Source organism: Cibotium barometz, chromosome 14, assembly GCF_041138505.1.
Source record: "Cibotium barometz isolate CiBa-2024 chromosome 14, ASM4113850v1, whole genome shotgun sequence".
Taxonomy (NCBI): domain Eukaryota; kingdom Viridiplantae; phylum Streptophyta; class Polypodiopsida; order Cyatheales; family Cibotiaceae; genus Cibotium; species Cibotium barometz.
In genome coordinates this window covers 52,889,068-52,901,546 of record NC_141059.1, presented here as the reverse complement: position 1 = coordinate 52,901,546, position 12,479 = coordinate 52,889,068, and positions in this window count along the sequence as shown.

The window sequence follows — 12,479 nt, the reverse complement described above, 5'->3', positions numbered from 1 at the left end:
GGCGGTGCTCTTATGCAGGAAGGTCATGCAATGGCCTATGAATCCAAAAAACTCAAAAAACATGAGAGAAATTATGCCATCCATGACTTGGAGTTACTCTCAGTAGTTTATGCTCTGAAGTTGTGAGAGACATTATCTTTTGGGATAGAGATTCACCTTGATGAAGACAGATCATCAAAGTCTGAAGTGAATCTTCACTCCCAAAGGGATCTCAATATGCATCAAAGGATATGGATGCAGACCCTGCAAGAATTCGATTTTGAAACTAAGTATCGACCAGGGAAAGAAAATGTGGTGGCAAATACGCTCAGCAAAAAAGCCTCCTTGCTTGCAATTACAGTGGTGTCAAATCCATTGATCAGTGAAGCAAAGAAGAAAATCATACAGCACAAATTCTTTGCCCCTATTGCTACCCTTCTGATGCAAGACAGCAAGACTCCTCAGGAAATGAGTCGAGTTCTTGGGTACAAATCGGATGAAGGATGCATGTATTATAATAATCGGCTATGTATCCCCAATGATGAGGGAATAAAGGGAAGAATTCTGAGAGAAGCCCATGATAGCCTAATAGCTGGACATCCAGGATTTATAAAAACCTATATGTCTATGAAGAAAAGCTTCTTCTAGCCAGGACTCAAAAAGGATGTACTTGATCATGTGCAGAAATGCTTAATATGGCGGCAGAGAGTCAAGATGCCAGCACGAAAACTGCAGCTTCTAGACATTCCCCAAAGATGAAGTGGGAATGTATCAGTATGGACTTTGTCACTGGATTACCTTCAGTGCAATCACATTACAACTCCATTTTTGTGGTAGTTGACAGGCTAACCAAAGTTGCCCATCTGATTCCAGTGAAAGAAACATACACTGCAGTGGATGTTGCCAGAGTTTTCCTTAAAGAGATCTTCGGATTGCATGGCTTTCCCAAGAGGATAGTAAGTGAGAGAGATCCCAAATTCACATCGAAATTCTGGACTGCATTCTTCAAAGCAGTAGGAACTTTCTTAGATCTCAGCACAGCATATCACCCCAAAACAGATGGCCAGACTGAAAGAGTGAACCAAGTAGTAATAGAAGATATCCTTCAGTCATGCTGCGGCGGTAGGGAACCTAAGAAGTGGTTAAGCCATTTGCATCTGGTTGAATTTGCTTACAATGCTTCTTATCATTGAAGCATTGGGATGAGTCCTTTCAAAGCTTTGTATGGACAAAATTACCTTACACCGTTGACTTGGTTCGACCCATTGATCAGAGTCAAAATGTCCAGACAAATGCTTGATGACATGGACCAACAAATGCAATCAATCCGTAAAGATTTAAAGGCAGCCCAAGATAGGCAAAAGCAATATGTATGTAGATAAAAAGAGATTAGAGAGAGAGTTTGAAGAATCAGATATGGTCTTCATTCGAGTACGACCAAAGAGAAGTTCCTTATCCTTAGGGAAGTACGAGAAGCTCTCCTCCCAGATAATGTGGGCCATATACTGTCATAAAGAAAGTGGGCGATCTAGCCTACAAACTTCTTATGCCTCCCCATCTCAAGGTACATAATGTATTCCATGTCAGTTTACGTAAGAAGTATGTACCCAGCCCGAGTCACGTGCTTGATGTGATGAACAATTGATCTCTCTGACTCAAGGCCAGATGGTACTCCAACCTGAGGAAATCCTTGATATTCGAGAGAAGATTCTCAGGAGGAGAGTCCTCAGAGAATTTCTAGTCAAGTGGAAGTTCTTCCCTCTAGAAGACGCCACTTGGGAGAAAGAAGAAGAGTTGGTGAAAGATTACCCCCACTTTGCGAGATGGACATCTCGCGTTTTTCAAGTGGGAGAGGATGTAAGGTTCCTCCTCAGCCTCCTCAGCCTGAATAATGAATAAGCTCTACTTCAATCCCCTGTAATCATTCCCTATTTCTGAATACAAGAAAATATTATTTTTCCTTATTTTTGCCTAGTGAGATGAAGAATTCTAGAGTGGTAGTTCAATATTGAGATATTTTTGGATAAACAAATTCTCCTAATATCAAAAATATGTTTCCCTAAAATAGAAAATCAAAATAAATTTTCCAAGGTGCATTAGGAATCAATTAAAAATGATTTAAAAGACCTTAGCCTAAGGGTCAAGATTTTCTAAAATTTTTGGATTATGGTCCAATTAAGGTTCCTATGGGCCAATAAGATTAATCCAAGTTTTGGGATGAGATAAATCCAATGAATAAAAGAAAATACCCAAAAATGAGTAAATGCCCACATAAGATGAAGAGTTGACTGAGTACAAGATTTATTAGTTAAAAACTATGAGATATTACTTAAAAAAATGAGATATTTTAGAGTAATCATACAATTTTGACACCTTGGTAAGGAGGGGGGAGACTTCAAGGAGGTACCTATTTCACACATGTGAATCATTTTAAATCCAAAAATATTAACATATTTTTATCTCTCCTCTCTTTTGGATCAAACTGGAAAAAGGGAGACAAACTGGTCCAAATCTTATCCAAATTCAGCCAAATTGAAGCTGGAAAATTCTAGAACTCAGTTAGTGGCCTCCCTCACTTATAAATAGACCCTTATTCTTTTGTATTCTCATCTGTGAACTAGACCATGCTAATATTACATTAGAATAAGTATATTTTCTCTTATCCCCTAAAAATCCTCTATATTTTTTTAGAGAGATTGGAGCTTCTCTCTCTCTTCAACCTTCCTTGGAGCTTTCCTCTCAACATACTAACTAATTGATTGGTTGGGGGCCTCTTCTAAGAATAGAGAAGCAAGCAAAACAAGAGGTAAGATGTGACTTTATGGTTTTTTCTCTATATTCTAAATGTTTTCACTTCTCAACCCCTCTCAAAGTTGAGAAGTATTTAAATGAATGGTTTTTCAATGCAAATGAAGCTCTCCAAAGAATTCTAATGATTAATCACAAAAAGTTTACATTTATTCTTAATTAGAATGTTTTTTTTAAGTATATCTCTCTCTCCCCCCAAAGAATGGTCATTCCTATGACCAATTCTCTATTCAAATGATGCTTCTCATGGAGCAAATCTCAATTCTAAAATCAAACTCTATGCAAGCTAGAGGCTAAAGAAATGGCTTTTTAATGCTTTTATGCTACATAATTATGATAAATTATGACTTATATCCATAAATTGGATTTAGATCTATTGATAGTTAATCTATCATAAGTGTATTACTAAGTCTTATGCTTTTCAAAGTTATTGAAAATTATCAGTAATAGCAGCGGAGCTATGGCAAAAATTTTAAAAATTAACACATAAATCATTTTTATGCATAATGTGAAAAGAGGACTTCCTACCATATTCTAGGATTAGTCATCCTATGTTAAATGAATAATCCTCGTCATATCCATGGAAAATTAATTTTTAATATTTATGTATAAATAGTTAATTAGAGAAAAAGAGAAATTTTTAGTAATTTCATTTTTATAATAAAAGAGAAATTCTCATGATAATGGAGATCCATGCATTTCAATGGAGAAAGAGAAAATTTAGAATATTAAAATAATGGATATTTTATTTAAAATTAAAGAGAAATTTTAGTTAAATTTATTTTTATGCATAAGAAAAATTTAAATGATAAAAGAGGAATTCCCATCATATTTAGAATTTAATCGTTTAAATGAGAAATGTGGGTATCTTAGTATAATGAAATTAATGGATATTTTTATTTAATTTTTAAGAGAAATTTTAGTTAAAATTATTTTATGCATAAATAAATCTAAATGATGAAAGAGGAATTCCCATCATATTTGGACTTCAATCATTTAAATGGAAAAAGAGAAATTCTTGGTATATTTGGAATATTGAATATTTTTATTTAATTTAAAGAGAAATTTTAGATAGATTTATTTTATGATAAAAGAGGAATTCCCATGACATTTGGATTGCACTCATTAAATGAGAAAAAGAGGGCTTTCAAGCTTATTCAAAAAATAGATATTGGTATTTAGTTTTAAAAAAATTATGATATTTAAGTAAAGAAAGAATTGAAATTAATTTTTAGTATTAAAAGATGAAATTTCACCATAATTCTACCCAGTAAATTAAGGTTGAGAAATTAAGTAGAAGAAAGAATATCTTTAGATATTTTAATTGGTTAAATCACTAAATTGGTATTTAACCAAAAATAGATGTTTATCTGAAGTAAATCCTTGTTAGGACTAAACTGAATGATTTTGGTTAGACTACGAGAGGGACAGACAGTAAACCTACTTGTCCATCTCTCAATCTGAATCAAGCAAAAACTTCATGTGACCGATTCCAATTCCTAAATACAAAGAATAGACTACCGTGAACTAAACTAGTTTTCCTTTGACCGAAATAACCAAGAATCTAGTTGGACAATCAGTCAAATGATGGGTAGATTACCCTGATGAGAGATCAAGGATTCTCATTATGAAACTGGGAATTATGGAAAAAGGGGTTTTGTGAAACCAATCTCAAACTGGGAATTTTACTTGCATAGAGCCTCTAATTTTCATTTTCCCTGCGTATGTGCACGTACGCAACGCGACCAAACACTCTCAAGTGCTTGTATGACGGAGGCTTCCCTTTAAAACACTCGGAATAGGAACCTGAGGGTAGTAGAAAGACAACAACGTTAGCAATATTTAGTAGATTCCAGACATTAATCAAATTTCCATTGGGCCTCAAAATAACACACACAAACTAATTTTTTGGTGACATCTTTAGTAAGAAATGCAACAAGAAGTATGACCACAAAGGGAAGAAAATCTAGTAGGGCTAACATAGTGAACATGGTGAAAGTGGGTGAATGGACAAGCATTAAGAGAAGCCACCAATAGTAATGGTAGTGACAAGGTCAAAAGGACCTGTCAAGACAGTGATAGGTCAATGGTCCCCAAGCTAGACGAGGCCGAGAGCCCAGCATATGACCCTGCTCAGTGCGTACCGCGGGGCTCCATATGAGCGGTTTGGAAGGGATCAATGAAATTAATTTATTATTATTTAATTTGTAATATACCTGATGTTGTGGAGATCAAAGCAAGTTGATGCATGACCTTCATGATATTGCCATGGCAGGTACTGATATGTGCAAAGGGTCCCAAATCAACTAATGAAATCCAAGTAGGCACCAGTGTTAGGTTCTGACAAAAAAACGGTTTCAAATATTTAAGACAAGGTGATGGTTTTTTTTAATATTTCATGAAGATAAGAGTTTCTCCACGTTTTGGGTGGGTTTGTACAGAGGTCCCACCACCGGTCACCACCGGTGAATCTCGTTCATAGATCACATGTCACTCAATCTATGTGTCTATTATTATATTATTGTTGAAACAGCCCTCTTTTAAGTCCAGAATTTTCCTAATGTCACCCACTTTCACCATGTTCACTATGTTAGCCCTACTGGATTTTCTTCCCTTTGTGGTCTCTACACAAGCTTAGTGATTTGTTCTCAGACCCTCTATTACCCTACCCACTGTTCTGGGTTCTTCTTTTCTTATCTTTCCTTTTAGTCCATTCGAATCTTCCTCGATGCACACATGGGTGTCCTAGTAGCAACCATGAGCCCGTGTATCACATGGTCAGAACCCTCTAGGATCCTCCTTACGTGTCCTAGCACTTCACTCAAGGACCGCTTCGTCGATCCTCGCCCATCGTACCACCGGAAGTGCACCATTTTAACCATACCGAGGCTGGTCAAGACCTTGTTGGCAGGCTTTGCCGCAAGAGTGACGTCCCTCGATGGTATCATTACTTATCAATGATCAAACAAAAACGGAATATCAAATAATATTACTGAAATCAACATCATCCAATGCATCATCAAACGTGAGACAATCGCAACAAGTGTATCATTACTTATCAATGATGAAACAAAAACGGAATATCAAACAATATTACTGAACTCAACATCATGCAATACATTATCGAACGTGAGACACCCGCAACAAGTGCATCATTACTTATCATTACTTATCAAGTGTATACATGTTGCACTCCTCATCTACACACCTACTGTGACAGAGAGAGAGAGAGAGAGTTGTGAAGTGTATTGGAATCAGTGGAGTTTTAATAATCAAACTGAAAAATCTTAGGATTACGCTAGGATTCGAGTAGCTAGTTAATTCACTCTGATAAATTTCTCAATTGAGTGGATCAACGACTGTGCCTGATCTTGATTAGGAAAAAAGCGTTGAAATTACTCAAATGATCAAAATATATCAGCGATAGTTTCCTTCTATCTGGCTTATTCAGGTGAAGGATAGTTTAGAATTGATCTTGTTATAGAAAAAAAAATCGTTAAGAAAATTCAAAAAGGTGGAATCATCCCCGCTTTCTGGGCATGGGAAATTTTCCCGGTTTCGGTTTTCGGAGTGACCACTGAAAGCACCTGATTTGTCACCACCACCACCCTCCCAGCCAAGGATAGCCGAGCTGTACTCGAATACAAAAGCTTCTTCCGAATACTCAGAAGAAGCGGGGCGATCTGCTGCTCAGGTGACAAATCAAGTCCAATCTGGCATCCCAAATACCGCACTGCTATGCCTGGAGGAATCCATCTAAAACCCGGGTCTGGGCTCCATGGATGCCGGAATGGGAGCACTACTGATCCAAAAGGCCACTGTCTTGCGCCAATTGATCAATGCTCCCAAAGCTGTCCCAAAAACTTGTAGAGCGACTGCTCTGCCCTCTAAAGATGTGCCTCCTAGCTGCCATGCAAAAATAATCCCGTGTCATCAGCAAACTCAGAATCGAGCAGGTCCTCTCCCCGGACTGGGAGCTGGAGTCCTCTCAAACCAACCTCCTCTACTGTCAGATACATACTCATGGCCTCAGCAAAGAGGAGAAAAAGAAACGGGGCAAGAGGGCATCCCTAACGGACTGATCTGGTCAACTCAAAACTCGGCCCCCGTCCTCCTGCCATCAGCACACCTAGCTATGAGCTGTGGAATATAGAGCCGCCCTCGAATCCAGACTGGCTCAAAACCCAGGCAAAGCATAGTGCCCTCTAGGAAATCCCAGTTGACTCTATCATATGCCTTCTCAAAGTCAAGAAGGATAACAACCAGGTCCTCGTCGCGCTAAGAAATCTAGCTTGAGCCGTCGCCTCCCAGAAGGTGAAAATGTTGTCAAGGATATTGCGCTCCTTAACGAATCCTGTCTAGGTAGCATGAATCAACTCCCCAAGGAAGGGTTGGATCCTCAAACTCAAGGCCTTGGCCAGAACCTTGTAGATAGTATTGAGGATCGTAATAGGTCTCCACTGTCAAATATCATCTCAGACACTCCCTCCCCTTTTGGGGATAAGTAAAATCAAGCCCTCTGAAAAGCTCTGTGGCATCACCCCAGTGTCCAAAACATACTGAAAGCTCCTGCGGAGGCCTGGCCCCAAAGTGTCCCAATAACGCATAAAAAAGGCTGGCGTCAAACCAACCTCCCCAGGGCAACTATGGCATGGAAGGACCCCCAAAGCCTCAACCAGCTCATCCTCTGAAAGAGGCTCACCCAGAACTGTGCGCATACGATCTGTGACCCTCCTCTCTATACATGGGCCCACACAGTCTGTCTGCAAGCATCGCGTGCCTCCGTGGCTGGCTCCGCTGCTGAGAGCAGGTCTCTATAGAACTCAGTGGCAATGGCTCTAATCTCCCCGGGCTCAGTGGTGGTGGCTAACAAGCCGTCCTGTCTCCTGAGCTGGCGTACACCTGCTCGAGCATGGCGGGGTTCGGTAATCTCAAAGAACTCCCCAGTCACTCTATCACCAAGCTGCGTCCACTGTGAGGCCTGGCAATGATAGTAGAACTCATGTCTCTACTCCTCTGCCTCTCTAACCTCCTGGCGTGCTTGGCTCAGCTGGGACGCCACCCACTCACATGTAAGCTGCTACTCCTGAAGGCGCTGGAGCGAATCAAGGCTACGCCTCAAGCGGCGCTCCCGCTCTCGTGTCTCTCCGAGTCGTGTCAAGGCGACAGCGTGCAAAAAAGAGCTGAGCTCAATGAGTCCCTGGGCACACTGGCCTACTGCATCCAAGTCAGAGCTCTGGCTATCATGCCATATCCTCTCAATGTCCTCAGAGAAAGACTGGAATCTGTGAGTATCCTCTCTGGGATCCTCAACTGCAAGCTGGTCTCCCTAGTCCCCTCCTCAAGTGTCAAAATAACTGGCGCATGGTCGGAAAAAGAAGTGCCAGTGAGAATGCCAACGGAGCCCCCACGCTCCCCGAACTTTTCACCCACATAGAAGCAATCAATCCATGATAGATTAGTCCCTCCCTGCAGCAGGCGATCCGATCGAGAGAAACTAAGACTGTCCTGAGAGCAAGAGAAAGCCTCATGCTGCCATGCATCAGTAATCCGCAGTGTCATACAAAATCGCTCCCAAGCTGCAAGCTCCGTGCCGTGCACGGTAACATGACTGCCTCCCACCCTATCTGCCGGGTCCTCAAGCATGTTGAAGTCTCCTCCGACACACCAATGTGCGGCCTCGGGCAATGCATCTATAACAAGGGTCCAAAACTCCTGGCACTAGCATGGTTAGGCGCATTGACATTGAGCACGCCAAAGAGCTCATCATGCATCCTCAGAATAACATACTGTGCTCTACCCGGCACAATGACCCTGCGATTCACAATGGCCTGCCGCCATGCATCTGCAATGACCATACATACTCCTCCCTGCCCACCCAAGGGGCCAAACCCTGCAGAGACCAAAATGTGTCCCATCTGCCGCCAGGCATCACGGAACCATATCTCCGAATCCTGCTCTCACTCAAATGGTGCTCTTGCATCATCAGAATATCAATACTGCCCCCAACCAGGCATCTCTGAAGCTCCTGCCTCAAGCATCCATGATAGCATACATAGTGTGCACCGCCAAGGCCCTGTACATTCCATAAGATTATCCACATGGATGACCTGCTGAGGTGGAGGTTGTCTCAGCCATACGGCGGGCCTTCGCAAGCGGCTTGGATGGAGAATAGTTCCCATCCGAGCGGCTACGAATCTGCCCACCCGGTGTGCTGCAAGAATCTCGAATCAAGCGCCAGTGGGTGTCCCATGGCGACTGCCTCCCGCCGCTCAGAGAGAGCAACCTTGTGTATACATACATATCCAGGGTCGCATGCGAGGTCTGCCACTATGCGAACCACTAAGTGGCGAACCCCGGAGGCATCCGTACTCTCGGAATCAAAGAAGTGAGCCAGCTCTCCTAGAGTCGGCCTATCATGCCTGTCACCTCCAGATCGCTCACATGGTGAGAAAACTCAACTGCCTGAGTCTTCAGAATGCTAAGAGTCCACTCCCGGTCACTAGTGCCGCAAAGAGAGAAGGAGAAGGCCACCGTTGAATCAAGTGCCTCCTCCCCTCGGGCCGAAGGTATCACCACATGCACTCTGATGGGTGCTGGCTCATGGGGGCTCTGCGCTCCAAAAAGCACTCTGATGGGTGCTGGCTCATGGGGGGCCCTCCGCTCCAAAAAGCCATGTGAAGGAGTAGTCAAAAGCCTCCGAGCGCTGTCTAGCGTCGAGCCTGCTTAGCCGACTGCGGATAGAAGATATCCGTGAAGCCTGAAGCTCGAGTAAGGTCGTTGCTCAGTGCCCGCCGGACAGCAGAGCAGGTGAGCGCTAGGGTACTGCCAAGGCCTCCCGGGGAGCTGAGGCGAGGAGGGGGAGGGGGGAGAAGGGGGTGGGGAAGGAGCCGCTGACAAAACCAGAGTGGGAACGGGAGGAGGCAAAGGCGGAAGCGAGGCAGGAGGGGGGGACGGGGGTGGGGGTGGGGGTGGGGGCGAAGGAGGGGGTGCTGGCATCTCTAGATCCTCAGGCTGCGCTGGGGTCTCCTCCTAGAGGGGAGCAAAGCTGTTCCTCACTGGAACCCAATGATGCTAAGACTGTGTGACTGCTGCTGCAGCCTCTGGGTCCCGACCATGGCCTCTGGGCCGCCGACCGGGGCCTCTGGGCCCCTGCTACTATGGCTGTCTAACTCTACGGCGCCCCTGTCTAGGCTGCCCCAATCTAAGGTCTCCGTGGGCTGAGCAGGTGTCCCGGAGGCTGCCTACCGAGCCGCATCTGTGGGGAGCGACGGGCCATCACTCACGGGCCTGCCTGCTGCTGTGGTGAAGATCAGGGTCTCCTTCAAGGGTAGGCCAGGTGACCAACCTGCCTGCATATAAAGCACTAGTTCGGGAACCCCGAGAACTCCACTCTCTGATCAATCCATCCCCCCCTCTATCCTACTAAAGCTGTTGTGGGGCCAGTCTCAAGCACCAAGCCCACCAATGCCCCTATCCTAGAAAGGAGTGGAAGGTACTCGCAAGCGGAGTCCAGGGAAGCAAACTGTGACATGAAAAAGGCGCTCTCCCTGCTCGGCTGTTGCTGGGTCGTCGAAGCCATGCTACCAAGGTCTAAAGAAGGCCCGAGCGCCGGCTAGGACCTGGGGCGCTGTCTCGAACTCGATCTGGTAGTGTCCGCGGCCCAGTAGCTGAACGTCCAGGATCTTGCCCACATCTGTGAGAAGGCAGGCCTGGAGAAGATCCCGGATCTCCCCTCTGCTAGGGCGAGTGTCGACTATATGAACGGCAGATGGTGGAATGTGCCGGCGTTCCACCTGTGCGACGAGGCTTGCTTCCTCTTCCGGGGCGAAAGAGAAAGCCTGATGGGGGTATCCTCAGGGGCGGGCAAGGGGGCTACGAAAGACTCCCTCTGAGGTGGGGCAGGAGGAGCCTCCATCAGTGTCTGAAGCTTTGTCGAAGGCGAAGCGTGAATGGAAAACGCTGCAGGAACCGAGCTACACAAACGGCAGAGCGAGCGATGGCAGAGGAGGGGGAGAACAAAGGGGGGTGGAAAGAAAGCGAGGGGAGGGGATTACAAACACATGCGGCAAGGGCAGGGGGGCGGAAGAGAGACGGAGCAAGGGAAGGCTTGTGCGAATAAAGAGAGCAATGGAGGGGGGGCTGGTGCGAACGAGCAGGGGCCGGGGGGAACGAAAGAGCATAGGCTAGGGGGGCTAGCGCGAGGGAGCACAGGCGAGGGGGGGCACGAAAGAGCACATGCGGGGAGGGCTGGGGCGAATGAGAACTGGCGGGGGAGCACACGCGACAGAGAACAGATGCGGGGGGGCGCTAAAGAGCAGATGCAGGGGAAAGGCGAGGGCAGATAGGGGGCGGGGAAGGGGTGAGTGTGTAGGCTACAACGCGAGTAGGGGGGAGCGGAAGCTTCAGCCCACCTCCTACACTACTCTTAAACATACCATCACCTACATTAATGATAATGGCTATTTGGATCAAACATCAACATATGCATACTATGGATTTTCGCTACCACCAGATATCTACATGATATAGACTTTAACTTTTTCCTGCCACCATGATCCATATTTGTTGAAATATGCAAGTGAATGGGTGTGTGTGGGAACAAGCCCTTAGCAAGAGACTATAAAAGGGAGTCTATACTTAAGTGGGTAGCAGTGAAAAGGTGAGAGGTATCTACTAATGAGAGAATCAAGGGTAGCATGAGTGAATATAGGGGTGTGGAAAGATTCTAGGAAAAGGTGTCCCAGATATAGGGGAGGTGGCACAAATCAAGGAGAAATCTGTGGGATTAGATGCTTGGCATCTTGTGGATGTACAACCTATAAATTCAGGCATTGGCCTAATGAGAATTTGTTAGTTTTTGAGTATCCACGCCTACATTAAGCTATTAGATCAATTGCTCACTAATCTTATCTTAATCATCATCTAATCACTTACTAATTATGTTGATTATTGCATTTGATCCGTATCAGAGCCAGGTTTAGGATTCATCTGATTTTGAGCCTGCAAATTACTCTACTAATCATAATAAGGAGTTAATCCATTTTTTAGTCTATTTTCAACTAACCTCTGCACCACCAACTGCTGTTGTGGAGGAGCTCACTCTCCCTCTAGGATCAACATTAGCTCAAAAGCCTTCAGCCATAGCTAGCCACAATCCCCTTGCTCCAACCCATCACCTCAGCTCGTCAAACCGCCGCACAGATCTAGAGCAATTTGTAATTTCATTGGCACCAAGTTTCTGAAGGGATTTGTAGATCTACACTTACACAAAAGGAATTGGTCTAATTCCTATTAGCCCCAAGGGTTTTCGAGGGTGCTCTACATGCTGGTGATCTCAGATTTGAGAAATTCCTCAAGGAGAAGTGGCATCAAGCTCTGCATCAAATCTACAAGTGACTTTGGTAAAACATAGATTAAGCATTTAGTGTTTGGTCAAATCTTTTACTTCTTGGCTTGATCCTCTACTAGCTAACTGTTATTAATGCCTTTGAAAGGATTTGATCTTGTTTGAACTCTAAGGCACCAGATCTAGCCTCCCCATACACTCTATTTTTTGCACACAAAATAGGAGATTATTTCACTAATCAGTGATTAATTAGCACTAATAAGTGATTAATGATTAATTAGCACTAATAAGTGATTAATTAGCACTAATCACTATATTTTGGTACAATTGATGGTTCAAATTT